The sequence below is a fragment of the Rattus norvegicus genome, chromosome 7 (assembly GCF_021556685.1).
Source record: "Rattus norvegicus strain SHRSP/BbbUtx chromosome 7, alternate assembly SHRSP_T2T, whole genome shotgun sequence".
NCBI lineage: Eukaryota > Metazoa > Chordata > Mammalia > Rodentia > Muridae > Rattus > Rattus norvegicus.
Window position 1 is genome coordinate 8,092,100 of NC_141540.1, and position 21,576 is coordinate 8,113,675.

The following is a 21,576-nucleotide window of genomic DNA, read 5'->3' on the forward strand; positions in this document are numbered from 1 at the left end:
CTTCCTGTGGTATGTAGATTGCATCTTGGGTAATTTGAACTTTTAGGCTAATATCCACTTATCAATGAGTGCATACCAAGTGTGTTTTTCTGTGATTGAGTTACCTCACTCAGGATGATATTTTCTAGTTCATTCCATTTGCCTATGAATTTCATGGAGTCATTGTTTTTGATGGCTGAGTAGTATTCCATTGTGCAGATGTACCATATTATTTGAATCCATTCCTCTGTTGAAGGGCATCTGGGTTCAAGTAGCATTTTAATGTTACAGAATAATACATAAATGTTTATAAACATATCTCCCTATTCTGAAACAATAATATAAGTGATAATGCATCAGTTATTTAATATAACTGATACCTGTAAAATCAATAAAGCTTAAAAATACTGTATTCGAACATTAGAAAATACATTATAAATGTTTAGGAAAGCAATTTAATTACATAACCGAAAATTACATAAATAGTTAATAAACTGTTAGGAAAAACAAATGATCAAAGTCAGAGAGACACAATGATATAAGTAGGCCACTGAAATCTTATTCTTTATTATTTACTTGGTCTTCAATGTACCTTCATTCACAGGCCACATCATTTCATGAACTTGTGAAAAACACCATCTTTCTTGCCATGTTCATAAAGGCTTGCCTGACTTGCTGATTCCTCAGGCTATAAATGAAGGGGTTAAGCATGGGGGCGGAGGTATTTATTATGGCAGCTTCCTTGGTCAATGATGCTCTATATGCAGCTGAAGGTTTAATGTATATGAAAATGCAGCCTCCATAAGAGATGGAGATGACAGTCATGTGGGAAGAACATGTGGAAAAGGCCTTTGTCCTCTGACTAGCAGAAGGAATCTTCAAAATTGTTCTGATGAATGATGTATTTGTAGGATAGAAATATTAACACCAAAGTGAACATTAGGATAAAGACAGCACACGATAACCCCATCGTCTCCAGGAACTTTGTATCTGAACATGAAAGTAGAAACAAGGGGAAAAATCACATATTTAGTGATCAATGACATTGGACCCACAATAATCAAGCTACAGGACCAACACAAGTGCAGGGAAGATGACTAGGAAAGAAACCAGCCAGCAAGAAAACACTAGCATTGTACAGACCTTCTGACTCATGATGATCTGGTAATGCAGGGGCTTGCAGATGACAGTGTACCGGTCATAGGACATGGTGTCTAGAAGGTAAAATTCAATAAGTCCAAATAGAATAAAAAAAAAAACTGTGTAATGCAATCGTTGAATGAAATGGTTTTATCCCCTGAGATAATGGCGCCCAAGAAGTTTGGTATCATGGCAGTTGTGAAGGATATTTCTAAAAGAGAGAAATTCCTGAGAAAGACATACATGGGGGTCTGGAGGTGAGAATCCAGCAGTGTGAGAGTGATGATGGTCAGGTTCCCTGTGATGCTGAGTGTGTAGGTGATGAAGAGAAAAATGAATATCACAACCTGGAGCTTAGGGTCATCTGACAATCCTAGAAGAATAAACACTATAATTTCTGCATTGATGCTCATTTTCCCATTACTTTTTATTCCTTCTGACAGATCTAAGTACGAAACCAGAAAAAATGAAGTAGAATCTAGGATTCGTGAAAACCATAACAAGGGACTGTCATATTGTTCAAGTAGTATGCTGTTTCCATCTTTATGGGAAATTTAAAGCTCTTCAATACTAGTGATTTTTTTAATTACTTTTCTTTGAACAGGGAACAACTCCACATTCAACATAGTTTGAAAAACAGTTTAGTATCAAAAATATAATGCAATATGTCTCAGCTCAATGAGCCAGAAAATTATGAAAAGTATTCTTTTGCAGATGGGGAGATTTTGAAAATTACTCTAAGACATTTCAGTAATTATGTTGACTTAGTATGTGTGCCTTTGTTCTTGGGGGTTGCCTCTGCCCTGATTGCAGAACGACTCCAGTGTACTGGATCAGTCATCCCCTTGTTTATTGCATCAATCTCGCTCTCTGTGTCTCTATGAGTGAGACATCCCAAATGTAGGGCACAGAGGGCTTTTCTTGAGTCTTATATTAGGATGGCAACTCCAGCTTGTTCTTGGGACCATTTGCTTGGTAGACCTTTTATTCATCATTTTACTCTGAGATAGTGTGTGTCTTTGTTAATGAGGAATATTTCTTATATGCAGCAAAATGCTGGATCTTGTTTGTGTATAAAGTCTGTTAGCTTATGTCTTTTTTTAAATTATGCTTGTTTGCTAGTATTTTTTTTATTAACTTGAGTATTTCTTATTTACATTTTGCGTGTTATTCCCTTTCCCGGTTTCTGGGTTTCTGGGCAAACATCCCCCTAATCCCTCCCCCTCCCCTTCTTTATGGGTGTTCCCCTCCTCATCCTCCCCCCATTGCCGCCCTCCCCCCAACAATCACGTTCACTGGGGATTCAGTCTTAGCAGGACCCAGGGCTTCCCCTTCCACTGGTGATCTTACTAGTATATACATTGCTACCTATGAGGTCAGAGTCCAGGGTCAGTCCATGTATAGTCTTTAGGTAGTGGCTTAGTCCCTGGAAGCTCTGGTTGCTTGGCATTGTTGTACATATGGGGTCTTGAGCCCCTTCAAGCTCTTCCAGTTCTTTCTCTGATTCCTTCAATGGGGGTCCTATTCTCAGTTCAGTGGTTTGCTGCTGGCATTCGCCTCTGTATTTCCTGTATTCTGGCAGTGTCTCTCAGGAGAGATCTACATCCGGCTCCTGTCTGCCTGCACTTCTTTGCTTCATCCATCTTGTCTAATTGGATGGCTGTATATGTATGGGCCACATGTGGGGCAGGCTCTGAATGGGTGTTCCTTCTGTGTCTATTTTAATCTTTGCCTCTCTCTTCCCTGCCAAGGGTATTCTTGTTCCCCTTTTAAAGAAGGAGTGAAGCATTCACATTTTGATCATCCGTCTTGAGTTTCATGTGTTCTGTGCATCTAGGGTAATTCAAGCATTTGGGCTAATAGCCACTTATCAATGTGTGCATACCATGTGTGTTTTTCTGTGATTGGGTTACCTCACTCAGGATGATATTTTCCAGTTCCAACCAGCTTATGTCTTTTAATAGGTGAGTTGAGTCCATTAATATTGAAAAATATTAAATACAGATGACTATTTTTTCCTGTTATATTTGCTTTTATTAGGTAGCTTTATGTGCTTGTGGTTTGCTCCTTTTGACTTTATCGCGAGATGCTTAATATCTTATCTTTTCTTTGGTAGAGGTATGTTCCTTTTATTGGAGTTTCCCTTCCAGGATCCTCTGTAGGGCTGGATTGGTATATAGATAATGTTTGAATTTTGTTTTGTCCTGGAGTATTTTGGTTTCTCCATCTATGTTGATTGAGAATTTTGCTGGCTATAGTAGCCTGTGCTGGCATTTGTATTCTCTTAGAGTCTTCATGACCTCTGACCAGGCTCTTTTAGCTTTCATAGTCTCTGTTGCGAAGTCTTGTGTAATTCTGATAGGTCTGCCTTTGTATTTTACTGGGCCCCTTTCCATTGCAGATTTTAATATTCGTTTTTTGTTCTGTGCATTTAGCATTTTGACTATTATGTGACAAGAGGTTTTTCTTTTTTGGTCCCACTTATTTGGTGTACTGTAGGCTTCTTGTACCATTATGGCCATCTCTTTCTTTAGGTTGGGGAAGTTTTCTTCTACAATTTTGTTGAAGATGTTTTCAGGTTCTTTGACCTGGAAATCTTCATTCTCCTCTATTTGAATTATTTCTTAGGTTTGGCCTTTTAATTGTATTCTGAATTTCCTGGATGTTTTGGGTTAGATGTTTTTTATGTTTTGAATTTTCTTTGACCGTTGTGTCAATCTCTCCTACCATATCTTCTACACCTGAGATTCTCTCTTCTATCTCTTGTATTCTGTTGGTGATACTTACATCTGTAATTCCTGACCTCTTTCCTAGGTTTTCCATTTCCTGGTTTGCCTCCATTTGTGTTTTCTTTATTGTTTCTACTTCCAATTTTAGGTCTTATACTGACTTATGCAATTCCTTCACCTGTTTGATTGTGTTTTCCTGTACTTCTTTAAGGGGTTTATTTATTTTTTCTCTTTAAGGGCTTCTACCTGATTATCTGTGTTTTCCTGTACTTCTTTCATTGAGTTATTTATATCCTTCTTAATGGGCTCTATTATCTTCCTGAGATACAATTTTAGGTTAGCTTCCATATTTTCAGGTGGGTTGGTGTACTTAGGTATTGCTGTGGTGGGAGAACTGGGTTCTGATGATGCTCATGTGTATTGGCTTCTGTTGCTTATCATTTTATGCTTTCCTCTTGCCATCTGTTTTTCCCTAGTGTTTGCTGGTCTGGGTGACTGTGTCTGGAATCTGCCTCTTTTGTCCCTGAGTTGCAACAGGTCTCCTGGTAGGCCTGTGGCCCTGTCTATAGCTGACCTCTTGTGAAGCCTTCCAACTGGAGGGAATTCAGAGGGGCAGAAAAACTGCTGACTTGTTGCCCTGGCTGTGGTAGATCTTGTTGGAGGCCTTCAGACTGTTGGGTCTTCAGAAGAACAGTCACACTGTTTTCCTATGAGAAGCTCTTCTCCAGAGGGTGGGTGGTGTCAATGGATTGTGGTTCCTGTTAACTTATGTGTAGCCACACTCCAGGGAGATTTTTAGTCTTTTGTGTCAGTTGCCCTGCATGCCTCAGAGACCCTGGGGGATCTTTAGACCATGGCGTCAATTGCCCACTAGCCCTGTGTGCGGAAGGAATTCCTGGGATGCCTTCAAGTTGTGGTGTCCTGGGTGCAGTAGATCTCCTGGAATGTCTCCAGTTGTGGTGTCAGATGCTGTGCATGCAGCAGATCTCCTAGGATGCCTCAGGATATGGTATCAAATATTTTGAATACTGCAGTTTTTCTAGTATGTTTCAGGATATGATGTCAAATGTTCTGAGTGCAGCAGATCCTCTAGTATGTCTGAAGTATAGCCTTTTGCAGGGAGCAGACTAGGTAGCAGTCTGTCCCAGCAGTAAGGACCAGGCAGAAAGAGAGTGGATCTCTTTATTAGGTTTAGTACTTGTATTTTCTGTACAGCAAAATTCCTAAAGTCCCTTCCATCTGTCCTCACTCCTGCTCAGTGCAGAAGGTGGATGCACCCATGGTCACCGCTGACTTACAGAGGTAGAGCTCCTCTGTGGGAGGAGCCAGGGAGACTGGGCTACCAAAGAAAGGAGGGAGAGAAGGGGAGGGCAGAAAGGGATATGAGATGGTGGAAGATGGGAGCAATCAGACTGCATTGCATACACTTGTAAAATTGTCAAACAATAGATTTAGTTGGGAAATGGAGATACCTAAGCTATCCCATATTCCTGATAAAAATTCAGCTGTCAAATATCAGTTTTTTTTTCAACTGAAGGAACATATAGAAGAATCCAGATAACTGCACAAAGAAGTTGAGGAAAAGTTTTTGAAATCTTAGAAATAAGAAGAAAATTTAACTTTATGACTTTATAAAGCCACTATTTAACATGTCATCTGAAAGATACTGAAATTTAGAGAAAAATGTGTGTATGTGTGTGTGTGATTGTGTGTGTGTGTGCATGCGTGCTTAATGTTTTTTGCTCAGTGTATGGTATGTATGACTTTACACATAGTTTATAAGTGAAAAGATGATCTCCAAAACTGTGGAGGTCATTAAATTGTTTATCATGTTGGGAAATTATGTGGATAGACATATAATCATACATAACCTGAATTCTTGTTTGAAACAGTTTTGCCACCTGATGTCACCCAGTGTCATTGAAAAATTAGTAGAGCAAAATATTCTATTTGATCAACCACATGTTCTGTTCATATAAATGACATTTTAATTTTTTAAAAAATTATACTTTAGAGACACCACCTGAAACTGAAGGTACTGGATCGACAGTTCTCTGCACCCAAATCCCACGGGAGGGAGAGCTAAACCTTCAGAGAGGCAGACACGCTTGGGAAGCCAGAAGAGACTACACTCTGCCCACATTTCTGACTCCAGAGGAAAACACCTAAAGCCATCTGAGAACCTGGTGCATTGCGCTTCCTGGAAAAGGAGGCGCAGGTCCTCCTGGTTGCCGCACTCACAGAGAGCTCAAAACCAACACCCACAAGCAAATTTGAGCTGTGGGACCACAGGTAAGACCAACTTTTCTCCTAGCGATCTGACTGGTGGCCTCAGGACATACAGAGGCAAAATTCCTCTGGGACCGGACACTTCTAGTTTTTAGCTGAATTCCCAACCTCGCTGATCCCCGCCCCAGCTCAGTGCTTCCAAACCCCGTGGGAGAGAGAGCTCACTGCCCAGACAGGTGGGCACTCCTGAGACTGCTGAGAGGAAGAGACCACCAATACTGCCCACCCCTGCCCACATCCCCAGCCCAAGAGGAAACTGTATACGGCACCTGAGAACCGAAAGATAGGGGCACTGGAGCTGCAGGTCCCCTGTGCCCCAGACACCGCCCAGACCTGAAGGGACCCGATCAACAGTTCTCTGCACCCAAATCCCGTGGAAGGGACTGTTAAACCTTCAGAGAGGCAGACATGCCTGGGAAGCCAGAAGAGACTACACTCTGCCCACATTTCTGACTCCAGAGGAAAACACCTAACGCCATCTGGGACCCTGGTTCATGGGGGCTCCTGGAAAAGGCGGCACAGGTGTCCTGGTTGCCGCCCTCACGGAGAGCTCAAAAGCAACACTCACGAGCAAACTTGAGCTGTGGGACCACAGGTAAGACCAACTTTTCTGCTCCAAGCGAACTCAGGACACAGGCCCAAAGGAAGAGCTGAAGACCTGTAGACAGGAAAAACTACACGCCCGAAGGCAGAACATTCTGTTCCCATAGCTGGCTGAAAGAAAACAAGAAAACAGGTCTACAGCACTCCTGACACACAGGCCTATAGGACAGTCTAGGCATTTTCAGAAATAGCAGAACAAAGTAACACCAGAGACAATCTGATGGCCAGAGGCAAGTGCAGGAACCCAAGCAACAGAAACCAAGACTACATGGCATCATCGGAGCCCAATTCTCCCACCAAAGCAAACACAGAATGTACAAACACACCAGAAAAGCAAGATCTAGATTTAAAATCATATTTGATAATGATGCTGGAGGGCATCAAGAAAGACATGTAGAACTCTCTTAGAAAAATGCAGGAAAACATAAATAAACAAGTAGAAGCCTATAGAGAGCAATCACAAAAATCCCTGAAAGAATTCCAGGAAAACACAATCAAACAGTTGAAGGAATTAAAAATGGAAATAGAAGTAATGAAGAATGAAGACAGAGAAACAACCCTGGATATGGAAAACCAAAGAAAAAGAAAAGGAGCATTAGATACAAGCATCACCAACAGAATAAAAGAGATAGAAGAGAGAATCTCAGGAGCAGAAGATTCCATAGAATTCATCGACACAACTGTCAAAGATAATGTAAAACGTAAAAAGCTACTGGTCCAAAACATACAGGAAATCCAGGACTCAATGAGAAGATCAAAACTAAGGTTAATAGATATAGAAGAGAGTGAAGACTCCCAGGTCAAAGGACCAGTAAATATCTTGAACAAAATTATAGAAGAACACTTCCTTAACCTAAAGGAAGAGATGCCCAAAGATTACAAGAAGCCACAGAACTCCAAATAGATTGGACCAGAAAAGAAACTCCTCTCGTCACATAATAGTGAAAACATCAAATGCACAAAATAAAGAAAGAATATTAAAAGCAGTAAGGGGAAAATGTCAAGTAACATATAAAGGCAGACCTATCAGAATCACACCAGACTTCTCGCCAGCGACTATGAAAGCCAGAAGATCCTGGACAGATTTCATACAGACCCTAACAGAACACAATTGCCAGCCCAGGTTACTGTATCCTAGAAAACTCTCAATTAACATAGATGGAGGAACCAAGATATTCCACGACAAAACCAAATTTATACAATATCTTTCTACAAATCTAGCCATACAAAGGATAATAAGTGGTAAAGCCCAACATAAGGAGTCAAGCTGCACCCTAGAAAAAGCAAGAAAATAATCGTCTTGGAAACAAAACAAAGAGAAGAAAAGCACACAAACATAACCTAACATCCAAATATGAATATAACAGGAAGCAATAATCACTGTTCCTTAATATCTCTCAACATCAATGGTCTCAACTCCCCAATAAAAAGACATAGATCAACAAACTGGATATGCAACGAGGAACCTGCATTCTGCTGCCTACAGGAAACACACCTCAAAGACAAAGACAGACACTACCTCAGAGTGAAAGACTGGAAAACAACTTTCCAAGCAAATGGTCTGAAGAAGCAAGCTGGAGTAGCCATTCTAATATCGAATAAAATCAATTTTCAACAAAAAGTCATCAAAAAAGATAAGGAAGGACACTTCATATTCTTCAAAGGAAACATCCACAGAGATGAACTCTCAATCCTAAATATCTATGCTCCAAATACAAGGGCACCTACATACATAAAAGGAACGTTACTAAAGCTGAAAACACACATTGCACCTCACACAATAATAGTAGGAGATTTCAACAACCCACTCTCATCAATGGACAGGTCATGGAAACAGAAATTAAACAAAGACATAGACTAAGAGAAGTCATGAGCCAAATGGACTTAACAGATATTTATAGAAATTTCTATCCTAAAGCAAAGCACCTCATCATACTTTCTCCAAAACTGACCATATAATAAGTCAAAAACAGGCCTCAACAGATACAGAAAGATAGAAATAATCCCATGCTTCCTATAAGTCCACCACGGGCTAAATGTGGTCTTCAATAACAATAAGGGAAGAATGCCCACATATATATGGAAATTGAACAATACTCTACTCAATGATAACCTCATCAAGGAACAAATAAAGAAAGAAATTAAAGATTTCCTAGAATTTAATGAAAATGGAGGTACAATATACCCAAACTTATAGGACACAATGAAAGCTGTGCTACGAGGAAAACTCATAGCTCTGAGTGCCTGCAGAAAGAAACAGGAGACAGCATGTACCAGCAGCTACATAGCACATCTAAAAACACTAGAACAAAAAGAAGGAAATATACACAGGAGAAGTAGAAGACAGGAAATAATCAAACTCAGAACTGAAATCAACCAAGTAGAAACAAAAAGGACCATAGAAAGAATCAGCTAAACCAAAATTTGGTTCTTTAAGAAAGTCAATAAGATAGATAAACCCTTAACCAGACTAACAAGAGGACCCAGAGAGTGTGTCCAAATTAACAAAATCAGAAATGAAAAGGGAGATATAACTACAGAATCAGAGGAAATTCAAAAAATCATCAGATCCTACTACAAAAGCCTATATTCAACGAAACTTGAAAATCTGCAGGAAATGGAAATTTCCTAGATACCAGGTACTGAAGTTAAATCAGGAACAGATAAACCATTTGAACAGCCCCATAACTCCTAATGAAATAGAAGCTGTCATTAAAGATCTCCCAACCAAAAAGAGCCGAGGTCCAGACGGGTTTAGTGCAGAATTCTATCAGACCTTCATAGAAGACCTCATACCAATAATATCCAAACTATTCCACAAAATTGAAACAGATGGAGCACTACCGAATTCCTTCTATGAACCCACGATTACTCTTATACCTAAACCACACAAAGACCCAACAAAGAAAGAGAACTTCATACCAATTTCCCTTATAAATATCAACGCAAAAATACTCAATAAAATTCTGGCAAACCGAATCCAAGAGCACATCAAAACAATCATCTACCATGATCAAGTATGCTTCATCCCAGGCATGCAGGGAAGGTTTAATGTATGGAAAACAATCAACGTGATCCATTATATAAACAAACTGAAAGAACAAAACCATATGATCATTCAATTAGATGCTAAGAAAACGTTTGACAAAATTCAACACCCCTTCATGATAAAAGTCCTGGAAAGAATAGGAATTCAAGGCACATACCTAAACATAATAAAAGCCATATAAAGCAAACCAGTGGCTAACATTAAACTAAATGGAAACTTGAAGCAATCCCACTAAAATCAGGGACTAGACAAGGCTGCCCACTCTCTCCCTACTTAGTCAATATAGTTCGCAAAGTCCTAGCTAGAGCAATCAGACAACAAATGGAGATAAAAGGAGATACAGATTGGAAAAGAAGCAGTCAAAAATATCACTATTTGCAGATGATATGTTAGTATATTTAAGTGATCCCAAAAGTTCCACCAGAGAACTACTAAAGCTGATAAACAACTTCAGCAAAGTGGCTGGGTATAAAATTAACTCAAATAAATCAGTAGCCTTCCTCTACAGAAAAGAGAAACAAGCCGAGAAAGAAATCAGGGAAATGACACCCTTCTTAATAGTCCCAAATAATATAAGGTACCTTGGTGTGACTTTAACCAAGAAATTAAATGATCTGTACAATAAGAACTTCAAGACACTGAGGAAAGAAATGAAGAAGACCTCAGAAGATGGAAAGATCTCCCATGCTCATGGATTGGCGGGATTAACATAGTAAAAATGGCCATTTTACCAAAAGCGATCTACAGATTCAATGCAATCCCCATCAAAATACCAATCCAATTCTTCAAAGAGTTAGACAGAAAAATTTGCAAATTCATCTGGAATAACAAAAAGCCCAGGATAGCTAAAACTATTCTCAACAATAAAGGACTTCTGGGGGAATCACTATCCCTGAACTCAAGCAGTATTACAGAAAATGTTGCTAAAAACTGCATGATATTGGTACAGAGACAGACAGATAGACCAATGAAATAGAATTGAAGACCCAGAAATGGACCCACACACCTATGGTTACTTGATTTTTGACAAAGGAGCCAAAACCATCCAATGGAAAAAAGATAGCATTTTCAGCAAATGGTGCTGGTTCAAAACGTCAACATGTAGACGAATGCAGATCGATCCATGTTTATTACCCTGTACAACGCTTAAGTCCAAGTGGATCAAGGACCTCCACATCAGACCAGATATACTTAAACTAATAGAAGAAAAAGTGGGGAAACATCTCGAACACATGGGCACTGGAGGAAATTTCCTGAACAAAACACCAATGGCTTATGCTCTAAGATCTAGAATCGACAAAAGGGATCTCATAAAACTGCAAAGCTTCTGTAAGGCAAAGGACACTGTGGTTAGGACAAAATGGCAAGCAACAGATTGTGAAAAGATTTTTAACAGTCCTTCAACAGATAGAGGGCTTATATCCAAAATATACAAAGAACTCAATAAGTTAGACCGCAGGGAGACAAGTAACCCTATTAAAAATGGGGTTCAAAGCTAAACAAAGAATTCACAGCTGAGGAATGCCGAATGGCTGATAAACACCTAAAGAAATGTTCAACATCTTTAGTCATAATGGAAATGCAAATCAAAACAACCCTGAGATTTCACCTCACACCAGTCAGAATGGCTCAGATCAAAAACTCAGATGATAGCAAATGCTGGCGAGGATGTGGAAAAAGAGGAAGACTCCTCCATTGTTGGTGGGATTGCAGACTGGTACAACCATTCTGGAAATCAGTCTGGAGGTTCCTCAGAAAATTGGACATTGAACTACCTGAGGACCAAGCTATACCTCTCTTGTACATAAACCATAATGATGCCCCAACATATAACAAAGACACGTGTTCCACTATGTTCATAGCAGCCTTCTTTATAATCGCCGGAAACTGGAAAGAACCCAGATGTCCTTCAACAGAGGTATGGATACAGAAATTGTGGTACATCTACACAATGGAATATTACTCAGCTATCAAAAACAATGACTTTATGAAATTTATAGGCAAATGGAGGGAACTGGAATATATCATCCTGAGTGAGGTAACCCAATCACAGAAAAACACACATGGTATGCACACATTGATAAGTGGCTATTAGCCCAAATGCTTGAATTACCCTAGATACACAGAACACATGAAACTCAAGACAGATGATCAAAATGTGAATGCTTCACTCCTTCTTTAAAAGGGGAACAAGAATACCCTTGGCAGGGAATAGGGAGGCAACGTTTAGAACAGAGGCAGAAGGAACACCCGTTCAGAGCCTGCCCCACATGTGGCCCATACATATACAACCACCCAATTAGACAAGATGGATGAAGCAAAGAAGTGCAGGCTGACAGGAGCCGGATGTATATCTTTCCTGAGATATACAGCCAGAATACAGCAAATACATAGGTGAATGCCAGTAGCAAACCACTGAACTAAGAACGGGACCACCCGTGGAAGGAATCAGAGAAAGGTCTGAAAGAGCTTGAAGGGGTCGAGACCCCATATGAACAACAATTCCAACCAACCAGAACTTTCAGGGACTACCCAAAGACTATACATGGTTTAACCCTGTGCTCCAGTCTCATAGGTAACAATGAATAGCCTAGTGAGAACACTAGTGGAAGGGGTAGCCCTTTGTCCTGCTAAGACTGAACTCCTAGTGAACGTGATTGTTGGAGGGAGGGCGGTAATGGGGGCAGGATGGGGAGGGGAACACCCATATAGAAGGGGAGGGAGAGGGTTTAGGGGGATGTTGGCCCAGAAACCGCGAATGGGAATAACAATCGAAATGTAAATAACAAATACTCAAGTTAATAAAGAAAAAAAAAGCCCATCCTAGAGAATAGAGGTTAACTCTTCACCATTGTGCTTATTAGGATTAAAGTCAGCATCCGAGTTAAAAAAAATATACTTTAACAAAATGCATATCTACATAAAAAGAAATAGCAAGAGTATAGAATATATATTTGTTAGTAGTACTTACCTGGATCTTTTTTTCCAAAAAATTAACAGTTGTTTTATTTTATCATCTATTGCCCATTTGATTTGTCACTGTAAACAGATTCATTGGAAATAATTCACTCTTATGTTGTTTCTGGATTGATCTTCTCAAACACATGATTGCCATTAATTCAGATGCATTATTTTATTTCTTTAAGAACATTGAAAGGATTTAGAGCCAGCTGAATGTAAGTAAGGACGGGGAAGAAATACACTCAATGAAGGGACATCACACCTGTTTACAAGTCTGGGAACTAAACATTTGTGTTATTGGCAGTTTTACAAAACATATTTATATGTTAGAGCAGAAAATGTTAAATGATAGATAAACATGAGTTTAAAATGACCTAGGCTGGTTATTTTCCATCTGAAAATGTCCTTATTTTACATCTGCCCCATGGGGAAGGAAGAATTCCCCTGAATTTCAAAAGTTTCAACTCAGGCCAACAAACAAACAAACAAACAAACAAACAACAAAAAACAAACAAAGCAAAACAGAAAAGGAAAATAAAATGAGAAAATAGTGGACACAATTTTTTTTCAAACATCAGAAAAACTCAGAAAATTAGAACCTAGAACTGTAATTATTCCAAATCCAGATATCTAAATTTCAATGTGAGAACTCAGAATCTATTTCTTAAATAAATTGGATTGAACCTGTGTGTCGCTTGGCATCCAATCATGCCCCACCCAGCCCTATTGACCTAATACTTTTCTAATTTTGATTTATCTAGGTGTTGTATAACAGACAATTTGATATCAAACAACATACTCAGCAACAGATTTGTACAATGTAGAGAAATCACAAATTAGACAGCTACTTTTTTTTTCTATTTTAAGGTCTTCCATTATAGAGTTTTTAGAAATAAGTCGCAGCAATAAATTATAAGATAAAATGCTTGTGCCCTTCTTCATTGTATTGGATATTTTATTAATTTAAATTCAAATGTTATCCCATTCCCAATTACCCCTCTGGAAACTCCCTATCACATCCTCCCTCCCTCTGCTTCTATGAGGGTGCTAACCCAGGCACCAACCACTTTGTCTCCCTGCCCTGGCATTTACCTACACTAGGGTATTTAGCCTTCCCTGGATCAATGGCCTCTCCTCCACTGATGCCTGACAAGGTGATACTCTGCTACATATGCTGATGGAGCCATGGTCCCTTCCATGTGTACTCTTTAGTCTGGTGGATTAGTTCCTGGGAGCTCTGGAGTGTCTGTTTGGTTAATACTGTTGTTCTTTCGATGGGCTGCAAACCCCTTCAGCTCCTTCAGTCCTTTCACTTAAATCCCCATCGGGGTCCCCACGCTCGGTGCAATGGTTGACAGCAAGCATCTGCCTCTGTATATGTCAAACTCTGGCAGAGCCTCTCAGGAGACAGCTGTATCAGGATCATGTCTGCAGGCACTTCTTGGCATCTGCAATATTATCTGAGTTTGGAGTCTGTATATGGGATACAGTTCCAGTAGGGCAGTCTCTGGATGGCCTTTCCTTCAGTGTCTGCTTCAAACTTTGACTCTATATTTCCTCTTGTGAATATTTTTCCCCATCCTAAGAAAGACTGAAACATTCACATTTTTGTCTTCCTTCTTCTTGAACTTCATGTGGCCTGTGAATTGTATCATTGGTATTTTGAGATTTTGGGCTAATACCCACATATCTGTGAGTGTATATCATTTGTGATTTTTTGTGTCTGAGTTACCTCACTAAGGATGATATATTCTAGTTCCACCCATCTGCCTAAGCATTTCATGGAGTCATTGTTTTTAATGGCTGAATAGTACTCCACTGTGCAAATATACCACATTTTCTATATCTGTATTTCCTCTCTTGAAGGACATCTGGTTTCTTTCCAGCTTCTGGCTCTTATAAATAGGGCTGCTATAAACATAGTGGAGAATGTGTCTGTGTTATGTGTCGAAACATATTTTGGGTGTATGTCCAGGAATGGTATAGCTGGGTCCTCAGGTAGTACTATGTCCAATTATTTGAGGAATCATGATACTGATTTCCACAATGGAACCAGCTTTTAATCCCATCAAAAATAGAAGAGTGTTCTTCTTACCCCACATCCTGTCCAGCATCTTTTGTCATGTAAGATTCTTATGTTAGCCTTTCTGACTGGTGTGAGGTAAAATCTCAGTGATGTTTTGATTTGAAATTCCCTGATACTAAGGTTGTAGAACATTTCCATAGGTGTTTTTCAGCCACTTGATAGTCCTCAGTTGAGAAGTCTTTGATTAGCTCTGTAACCCACTTTCAAAGGCTTATTTGGTTCTCTGGAGTCTAACTTCTTGAGTTCTTTGTACACATTAGATATTACCCCTGTATCAGATTTAGGATTTGTAAAGATCTTTTCCTAATCTTTTGGTTGCCATTTTGTCCTATTGACAGTGTCTTTTGCTTTCCAAAGCTTTCCGATTTTATGAGGTCCCATTTGTTAGTTGTTTATCTTAGAGCATACCCACTGGTTTTCTGTTCAGGAATTTTTCCCCTGTGCAAATGTGTTCTAGGTTTTTCCCCACTCTCTCTTCTATTAGTTTAAATGTATCTGGTTTCATGGGAACGTCCAAAAATCCACTTGGACTTGAACTCTGTACAAACCTATTAGAATAGACTGATTTGCATTCTTGTACAGGCTTACCTCCAGTTGAACCAGCATCATTTGTTGGAAATGCTATCTTATTTTCACTGGATGGTTTTAGCTCCTTTGTCAAAGATCAAGTGATAGTAGGTGTGTGGGTTCTTATCTGGGTCTTCAGTTCTATTCCATTGATCTACCTGCCTGTCTCGGTACCAAAACTGTACAGTTTTTATCAATATTGCTCTGTAATGCTTGAGGTCGGCAAGCATAAATTTCTTTTATTGTTGAGAATAGTTTTCACTATCCTGGTTTTTTTGTTATTACAAATGAATTTGCAAATTTCTCTTTCTCACACTATGAAGAATTGATTTGGAATTTTGAAGGTGATTACATTACATCTGTAGATTGCTTTTGGCAAGATGGCTAATTTTAATCCTGCCAATCAATTAATCATTGGATATCTTTCCTTCTTCTGAAATCTTCAATTTTTTTCTTCAGAGACTTGAAGTTCTTGTGATACAGATCTTTTACTTGCTTGGTTAGGGTCACACAGATATATTTTATGTTATTTGTGGCTCTTATGATGTGTGTCATTTCTCTTATTTCTTTTTCAAACTGTTTATGTTTCAGTAGAGGACGGCTACTGATTTGTTTGTTTTGTGTTCAGCCACTCTGCTGAAGTTGTTTATCAGGTTTAGGAGTTCTCTTGTGAATTTTTTGGGGTCACTTAAGTATACTATGCTACAACCTGCACATATGATATTTTCACTACTTCTTTTCCAATTTTTATCCCTTTGTATTCCTTTTGTTGCCTTATTGTTTTGGTTAGGACTTCGAATACTATATTGAATAGGTAGGAAGAGAGTGCCTTGTCTAGGCCCTTATTTTAATGGGATTGCTTCAGGTTTCTCTCCATTTAGTTTGATGTTGGCTACTGGTTTGTTGTATATTGCTTTTACTATATTTAGATATGAGCCTTCAATTCCTGACTTTTAAAAGACTGTTATCATGACAGGAAGTTGAATTTTGACAAATGATTTCTCAGCCTCTAATGAAAGAATCATGTGGTTTTTTTCTTTGAATTTGTTTATATAGTGGATTATGTTGATGGAGTTTTGTATATTGAATTATGCCTACATTCCCGTGATGGAACCTACTACATCTTTATGGTTGATTGTTTTGATATGTTCTTGGATTCAGTTTGGGAGAATTTTATTGAGTATTTTTGCATCGATATTCATAAGGGAAATTGTCTTTCTTTGTTGCTTCTTCGGGTGGTTTAGGAATGACTGCAGTTTTGGCTTCATAGATTAAATTGGGTAGTGTTCCTTCTGTTTCTAGTTTGAAGAGTATTGGTATTAGGTCTTATTTAAAGTTCTGATAGAATACTGCACTAAAACTGTATGATCCTGGGCTTTTTTTTTTTAGTTGGGAGATTTTTATTTTTTACTTTCTCTAAGTTTATTTACTTCCTATGTACAAAAGCTTGTTTACGGTGTTTTTTTTTTTTATTTTCATCTTTATTAACTTGGGTATTTCTTATTTACTTTTTGATTGTTATTCCCTTTCCCGGTTTCCAGGCCAACATCCCCCTAACCCCCTATCCATCCACTTCTCTATGAGTGTTTCCCTCCCCATCCTCCCCCCATTACCACCCCCCAACAATCCCGTTCACTGTGGGTTCAGTCTTGGCAGGACCAAGGGCTTCCCCTTCCACTGGTGCTCTTTCTAGTCTATTCATTGTGATCTATGAAGTTGGAGCCCAGGGTCAGTCCATGTATAGTCTTTAGGTAGTGGCTTAGTCCCTGGAAGCTCTGGTTGCTTGGCATTGTTGTTCATATGGGGTCTCAAAGCCCCTTCAAGCTCTTTTAGTCCTTTCTCTGATTCCTTCAACGGGTATCCTGTTCTCAGTTCAGAGCTTTAAAGATGGCTTTCGCCTCTCTATTTGCACTATTCCGCCTGTGTCTTTCAGGACAGATCTACATGCGGTTCCTGTCAGCCTGCACTTCTTTGCTTCATCCATCTTATCTAGTTTGGTGGCTGTGCATGTATGGGCCACATGTGGGGCAAGCTCTGAATGGGCGTTCCTTCTGCCTCTGTTCTAAACTTTGCCTCCCTATTCCCTGCCAAGGGTATTCTTGTTCCCCTTTTAAAGAAGGAGTGAAGCATTCACATTTTGATCATCCCTCTTGAGTTTCATTTGTTCTAGGCATCTAGGGTAATTCAAGCATTTGGGCTAATAGCCACTTATCAATGAGTGCATACCATGTGTGTTTTTCTGTGATTGGGTTACCTTACTCAGGATGATATTTTCCAGTTCCATCCATTTGCCTATGAATTTCATAAAGTCATTGTTTTTGATAGCTGAGTAATATTCCATTGTGTAGATGTACCACATTTTCTGTATCCATACCTCTGTTGAAGGGCATCTGGGTTCTTTCCAGCTTCTGGCTATTATAAAGAAGGCTGCTATGAACATAGAGGAGCATGTGTCTTTGGTATATGTTGGGGCATCTTTTGGGTATATGCCCAAGAGAGGTATAGCTGTATCCTCAGGCAGTTCAATGTCCAATTTTCTGAGGAACCTCCAGACTGATTTCCAGAATGGTTGTACCAGTCTGCAATCCCACCAACAATGGGAAATACTCAAGTTAATAAAGATGGAAAAATGAAAAGTGTGACAGTAACCAGATATAGATGTCTCCTGAGAGACACAGTCTGTATGTCAAATACAGTAGTTAATTTTAGCAGCAAACCATTGAACTGTGAATGTGACCCCCTTTGGAAGATTTAGAGAAAGGATTGAAAGAGCTGAAGGGGCTTGCAACTTCATAAAAACAACAATGCCAACTAACCAGAGCCCTCAGTGACTAACCCACTACCCACAGACTATACATTGACTGATTCATGGCTCCAGCTCTATATGTAGCAGAGCATGGCCTTGTTGGGCAACAATGAAAGGAAAAGCTCTTGGTCCTGCCAAGGTTAGACCCCCAGTGTAGGGAAATGTCAGGGGTGCAGAGGGGGTATATGGGGAGGGGAACACCCTTATAGAAGATGGGGAGGGGGATGGAATAGGGGGCTTATTGACATGAAACCAGGAAAGGGAATAGCATTTGAAATGTAAATAAAAAGATGTTTAAGAAAAGGAAAAAAGAAAGTTCTTTCCTGTTTATATAGCAGTAGCATTAACATAGTAAAAATGGCCATCATACCAAAATCTATCTGCAGATTCAATGTAATTACCATCAAAATTCCAATAAAATTCTTCATAGGTCTTGAAAAAGAGCATGTCTCAACTTCATATTGAAAAACAACAACAACAACAACAACAACAACAACAACAACAACAAAAAACTAGAATGGCTAAAAAAATCATTTACAATAAAAAATTGAAGCTGGATTACAGTAATAAAAATCAAATTATACTACCATAAAAAAGACATTTCAATCCGTGAAATAGAACCAATAATTCAGAAATAAGCCCATACATTTAAAGACACCTGATTTTTTGACAAAGAATAGAGACATACAGTGAAAAGAAAGCATTTTTAACAAATGGTGCTCATTTACCTGGATGTCAGCATGTAGAAATAAGAATGTAGAAATAAGTCCATATTTATCACCCTACACAAAAGTCAAGTCCAAGTTGATTAAAGACCTTAACCTAAATCTAGATATATTAAATCTACTAGAAGATGAACTCATTGGCACAGTAGACAATATAATGAACAGGACACTAATAGCTTAGACACCAAGATAAAAAGTTACTAAATGGGATCTCATGAAACTGAAAATTTTCTGTCAGGCAAAGGTCACTATCAATAGGATAAAGATCTTCATCAACACTGCACTCAATGGAAGATTAATTTCCAAAATACAAACAGAACCCAAGAAACTAGACAACAAACCAAATAAACTAAAAATTAGATACATAACTAAATAGAGAATTCTCAACAAAGGAATATCTAATGGTTTGTAAGGATGAAAAATATGTTCAATATCCCATTCATTTGGGAAATGCAAATGAAAATGACTCTGAGATTCCATGTTTTACCTGTTAGACGGCTAAGATCAAAAACTCAAGTGACAACACATGTTGGAGAGGATATAGCTGATGGGGGGTGAAAACTTGTTCAATTACTTAGCAATCAACTTGTTAGTTTCTCAGAAAATTGAGAATAGTTCAACCTTAACACACAGCTATACTACTCCTTGGCATATACCTAAAAAATGATTCACCATACCACAAAGACACTTGCTCAACTGTGTTCATAGTAGCTTTATTCATAATAGCCAATAGGCTTATCACTTAAAGGGTGCCAGGGTGTTGGGATATCCAGGGGGAGCCCATTTGGTTAGATGAGAAGGGGAGGGATAATAGGGACATATTGTGTATGTGTGTGGGTGATGGGAAGGGGGCAGTGAGTGGGCTATAAAGTGAATAGATAAATAAATAAAATAAAATAAATAAAAAGATGTTTCCTTATTTCCACAAAATTTCATGATAATGGCAGAGTGTTTGGATTACTAGATGAGGTTATTTGTAACTTTTGAAGTTGCCACATTGTAACCATTTTACATTATTGTGCAATAAGAAAAAAGTCCTTAGTAGATTTTTTCGTTCATCAGTCAGTAAATTTTGAACCACAACAGTAATAGAGTCATAGTTTCCTTGTAAGCTTATGAAATTTCAGTGAGACAGAGAAACTGAGAAATAAAATGTATGTCTATTAACAGAAAAAAAAAACAAACTTTAAAACCTTTGTATGAGTTCCTTTTGTCCTCTAGAAAGTTTAAAGGTAAAATAACAAATAAACTTAGTAAAAACAAAACAATTTAAAATGATACCAGTACCCCAGTGAGCTTCTCAGCTCAGTTCTAAAGCATGAGACACAGACTAGTCACTTATCTAACACTATAAAGAGAATATAAAGAGAGTGAGGACTCTGTCCTATGGTGTGAAGTTCCAATTACTGGAAATTGTGAGACAAGGTAGAAAGTTCTGCTTATACTATAAGATTAGTTTATAAATAAATAATCCAAGTTGGTAAGCTAAATAATAGGTAGTTAAAAATAACTTCAACAACATGAAGTGAATTTTTTCTTGCTCTGCCTTATAAGAGGAAATATATAGATATGTATTAGTGAAATAAAGGCTTTCACTTATAGCAATAGTTATTACAGTAACCTGGACCTCAGTAAACCTTGATTCTGACCACAATGGGCTCAATCTGAAAGGTAGAGAGGAGGTGGGGGTGAGGGAGAAACACCATGTTTCATTCACCTATGGGCTAAGTGGAAGTCTTAAAGGATTAAAGATCAAATGGGATAATAGGTAGAAGATGTAGCACATCTGAGTTTTAAGAAGACTACATACAATATTATGTGTAACAGTTATCTCTCTAGATTAAAGGGTTAATGCTGATGTCCATCTTGCACATACTTACAATGGCTTCTCCAATTAGAAAAACTAGATACAGAATATGTTTCAAAACACAAGTTGCACATGAAATATACATATATTGATTATGTCCCAGACATCTCAACTAAGAAAATTAGAAATGAGAACTTGGAATGTCACGAAGAAATGAAAAAATGTATGAGGTACTAGATATATGATTTGATTATTTGACAATATGTGCATGTATTTAATATCACATTTGTACTCAAAACATATGCAATACAATTCACCAATTAAAAGTAAGACAAGAATATTTTAACTTTTTTCAGCAAATTCTTTTACGAGTTTATGTAGATATTTTTCACATGAAAGGTTCAAGTTCACACTCTTCTGAATAACAGATCCTTTCATGTTTTGATCTGTTTACCTATCCTGTCTTGTTGATTTCCCCTTCATCACATTAAGTGAGCTGTGACACAGGTATCTATGTGTCTTTAGATGTTCAGGTGTTATTTTTACTGAGTGGTACATAGTTCCAAGAGAGTCACCGAACAACTCTGTGGCCACATTTCTCCTGTGTAATATACAAAAAGTCTAGGGCAGAAATGTGTGTTTAATTTGTACTGAGTATCTGCTAAGGTGAGGTGGGGGGCAAGGGTGTGGTACAGGGATATGAAGTGCATGAATGGAAGTCAGAGGAAAACTCCGGGGGAAAGTTCTCACTGTGGCTTCTTATAATCAAACTCAAGTGCTCACCCTGGTATGGAAACTGTTTTTATGACTAAATCATCCCGACCTATCTCGAGAT

General features: G+C 38.5%; 1 pseudogene; it reads right to left on the reverse strand.

The window, feature by feature from the left end:
- Window positions 1-594: 594 nt before the first annotated feature.
- On the reverse strand, window positions 595-1,532 carry LOC148004422 (olfactory receptor 6C1-like; annotated as a pseudogene).
- Between the last annotated feature and the right edge of the window lie 20,044 nt (window positions 1,533-21,576).